This window comes from Geospiza fortis, unplaced genomic scaffold (assembly GCF_000277835.1).
Source record: "Geospiza fortis unplaced genomic scaffold, GeoFor_1.0 scaffold874, whole genome shotgun sequence".
In the NCBI taxonomy this organism is placed as follows: Eukaryota; Metazoa; Chordata; class Aves; order Passeriformes; family Thraupidae; genus Geospiza; species Geospiza fortis.
Genome location: NW_005054456.1, coordinates 977,145 through 981,199, shown reverse-complemented (window position 1 = coordinate 981,199; position 4,055 = coordinate 977,145). Strand labels below are relative to the sequence as shown.

Here is a 4,055-nt window from a genome sequence, read left to right as displayed (position 1 = left end):
TGAGGAGGCCGCCCCGGGCGCCCGGAGCTCCCGCGAACTTTGCCCTGAGTTGACACGAAGGCCGCAGCTTGGGCTGAGTCAGGAGCATCCCGCTGCCCTTCCCTCGGGCTGGGTGTTGGCAGGGTGGCAGGCTTCAGGCTGAGGGCTGCTGCTGCTGTTTCTTTCCGTATTGTTGTCACCATTGCCTTTTTCTGGTCTGCAGTTTGAAAAAGATATGGTTTTCCAGACTTCTTCCTTTGAGTGCATGTTGGCATAGAGTGAGTAAAAAAAGGTGTTTTAGCTCCCTGTGAACAGCAGCGGGGAGTAAGTCAGTGGCTGAGTGGTATGTGGGGTGGGCATGAGCTGGTGTGCTGCTGTTGTTCCCACACTGCTGAAGCTGCTCTGAAGGGGCTGATCTCTCTGAGTTTTATCAGGTCTGTGACCAGGAGCTTCTGAAGGGCACTGGCTGATGGAGCTACTGGAGCAGAGCTATGCTGTGTTGATGGATCCAAAGCATCTCAGATTTAGAGATCCCTACAGCTCCCTTCTGAGAAGGGAGGGAAAGATGTCTCTGAACTTTGTCCAATTTATTGACTATTTGGAAACAGCAATACTTGATGATCATTAGCTTCTGAGAATAGCACAGCATATTTGAAAATCAAGAGGTGAAGCTTTGAAGGTGTTTAGTCCATTGCCATGTGCTGGGGTTGAATCATGTCTGTTGGGTATCAGATGTTAGAAGATGTTTCAAAGCAGCTCTGTGTGATGCTGTGCTGACTGAAAGCTTACAGAACATCCAGCTTTGCTGCAGACAAACCTTATCCATTCATGTTGCTGTTACAAAGACAGTAAGAATAAGTAATGACAGTCTCTTTATGAAAAGCCTTTGCCATGGTGCTGTGTCACCGTCCCTTTCTGTATGAAAAGGAAAACTGATTCTTCTGAGTTTTCTTGCTAGGTCATGTTTCTCATTCTGTTGCTTTCTGTTTCTCTCTGCTATTCTGAGCTGCCGTTGCATGTCTCAGGAGCTGTATCTCAACAGCTCGTTTAGGTGGGGTTTGTTTGCTGGCTACATCCAGCTTTGTTAAGGGTATCATTGTGTGAGAACTTGTTTAGTCATTTTCATGTGATTTTTAAATGCAGGTTAATCCTTCCTTATCTTTTGGTGTAATTCTACTGCCCGTGTTGCATCAGGTTCTCCTTCATACAGGCGGTTCTTTGAGCCTTTATTCAACTGTATTTTGATGATTTCAGACAGTTTTCCCAACTCTCTTCAGAGTATTTCTGATGCTTATTGCCAACAAGCTTGGTGTCAATTGGAAGTTTTATGAGTAAGCTACTTACTGATCAAAATCATGGGGAACAGAATGGAACATAAAGGAAAAACTTTGTGCTATTTGAGATATACTCCTGGATTACAGATAGCTGCTCCCTAAGAGCCATCTTGAAAGAAGTAAAAATTTAAAATTACTTCTTAGTGACTAAACTGTACTTCCTCAGGTGACTTAAAATAGAGAGATTGGTGACAGTTTAAAATATACATATATCAGGACTATTTTGTTGAGCTTTGTATGTGGACCTGTAAGATGATTTGGAACATGAGCAGTAGTGAAAAAAGGGTTAATTAAAGTATTATGAGAGCAGCACATTTGGTGTTGGGGACTCATTACCAAGGCATGATCTCCATATACCTTGTGTGTCAGTTTTGTTAAAGAGTGATTTCCTTCTTCAATATTTGAATGATCCCAATCATACTTACACCTGATTTCTTCATACCCTCTCAAAATGTCCAGCACCTTCAAACCAAATGGTCATATCCTGTTTCATTCTTTTTGTCTTTCCCAAACAGGTGTAGCTTCCAAAACCACCTTCCCTTCAGGCTGAGATGGGCTCAGTCTGGTGGCTGCTGCTCTGCATCCCCATGCTGTCACCCACATCTGCTGGGGGTGTGATCCGAGTTTATTACCTGGGGATCCACGAGGTGAACTGGAACTATGCTCCAACAGGGAGGAATGTGCTTGCTAACCAGAGTATTGCACGTAACAGGTACAGAATTTAGTCTGGGGCTGGCTTTGAGCTGTCTTTTGATGTGTAGTTTAATGCAAGTATTGTGGGGCATCTGAGCAAGCAAGAGACACACTCCTGTAGATTCTGATCTTTATGAGCTTAATGTTTAACTTGTTTTATGCTCCTGTGGTAAAACCTGTGTCAGTGGGAAAAGGGATGGTTATTCTGGAGAGTCCAGAGCCCATACACTGGAGAGAAGTGTGTGGAAAACAAACACGGAACAGAAAATGGAGCAGATGCAGAACAGATTGTTCTAAAATTGCCCAGATTTTGCAATGTTACCCTGAAGTTTCATTTTGCTTAGTTCCAGCTGGTGATCAGCTTGTTTATCCTGAAGCATGATGACTTTTTATCTTTATATAAATGACTTCACAGAGCCAGCTTGTTTTTGTTTCAGTGGAATTTTGAGCCTTAGACTTAATGGGACTTCCTGCATGGGATTTTAGGGGCTGTTTGAAAAACATTTTTGTTTCTCTTGCGAAAGTAAATCTGGAAACTGTAATAATTGGTTCAAGTTACTGCACAAACAGTGTTTTGGGTTTAGCTTTCAAGACATCAAACCTTTTCCTTTGGTTGGTGTTTTTTTGTGTGCATGGTTTGTTTTGTTTTTTAAAGTTTCCATAGTATTTTAAAGGCATTTGTACTTTTTTTCCTTGCTCCTATTTTCTGTGGCAAATAGCTGGTATTTTTTGACCTTCTCTCAGTCCTTTATCCCTCCAAAATAACTAACACTCAGGTTCAGACGCCTCCTTCAGAAACAGCACAACAGGAACAGGAAGGGTGCACAGAAACATCCAGGTCTGTCAGTTTAGCATGGAAAAGTCTCTGTTCTCTGGAGATGCTGTGTAGATGTAAATAAGTTCACAGGAAACACCCCAAAATTCAGGATTAATAAAAATGTTACTGCTGACTCCTAAAGTGGTAATGAATGCAGTGGATTTTGTTTGGTTTCTCTCATAATAATAAATGAAGAGAAGGAAATTAAATTTAGGGCCATTGAACTTAAAAGCAATTTAAAAACTCTTGTCACTGCAAACAATTAGTTAATGGGACCTATTTGTACAATGATTGCAAAAATGAAACTGGCAATTAGAAAGGGATGAGATGTTGATATGATTGATAGAATTAGCAAATTATTTCAAGGAGGTTTTTTTGTTGGGAAGAAAGAGGCACATCTGTAAAACATCTTAAACTCTTTGCTGATAATGGCTGCAGGATGACTTGGCAAAAGGCTGAACTCTGGATTGTATAGCCAGAGCCAAGCCCTGCCTGTTTTTGAATGATGAGGCCAGTGTTTAGTATTTGGATCTTCACTGTTCATTCTCTGAGATTTGCATTAGGGTTTACTTCCCTTCCAGGGGTGCTCATGCTGTGGGTGATCAGTCCCAAGGGGGAAGTGAGGGGAGTGACCTTGTCTCTCATTTAGGCTGGTTCCAGTAATACCTGGACTGTGATTCATCTCTTATCTATTAAGAATTACCCATAATGAGCAAATATGCTTGTGAGTTAAACTTTAGTATGTGTATGAGGTTTTAACTCTGGAAGCTGGTTATGTGCTGGGTATGTACCTGCCTGACTTGTCTGCCACTCTGGAAGGAATCTGGAAACTGTTAAGTAGAATTTCAGACTTCAAATTTTGGCCAGAGAGCTCTGGACTCCACTCTACCTGCCTTGTGATTTAGCTGGAAATGCCACAGAGGAATCAAAGTGAGTTTTGAAGAGCCCAGTGAAGGCTGAAGGAGGCATGAGAAGGGTTCTCCCTGTGACACCCATATGGGATTGTCTGGAAAGCACTGTCCTTCCCATGTCTTGTTTGCAGGGCACAGTTCAGGGAGCACTTTGTGTCTGTTGGTGAAGAGCTGGGGTTGAGGTTGTGGCCATGCATGGGTGGCTTAGAGCATTCCCAGGGTCCTCTAGTGCCAAAGCTTTTGGCTGTACCCCAGCAAGTGGAGTGTCACCATCACTGTGCTGCAGTATTGACCAGCTGTTGTGTGTAATGACTCATGGTG

General features: G+C 42.6%; 1 protein-coding gene across 1 annotated transcript in view; it reads left to right on the top strand.

Moving 5' to 3' along the window:
* HEPH (hephaestin) overlaps positions 1 to 4,055 on the top strand; it is a 21,633-nt gene that overhangs the window by 955 nt on the left and 16,623 nt on the right. Inside the window, exon 2 of the mRNA XM_031062683.1 lies at positions 1,829 to 1,989. The gene's annotated coding sequence lies outside the window, so the exon portion shown is untranslated. The remainder of the gene's footprint in view (positions 1 to 1,828; positions 1,990 to 4,055) is intronic.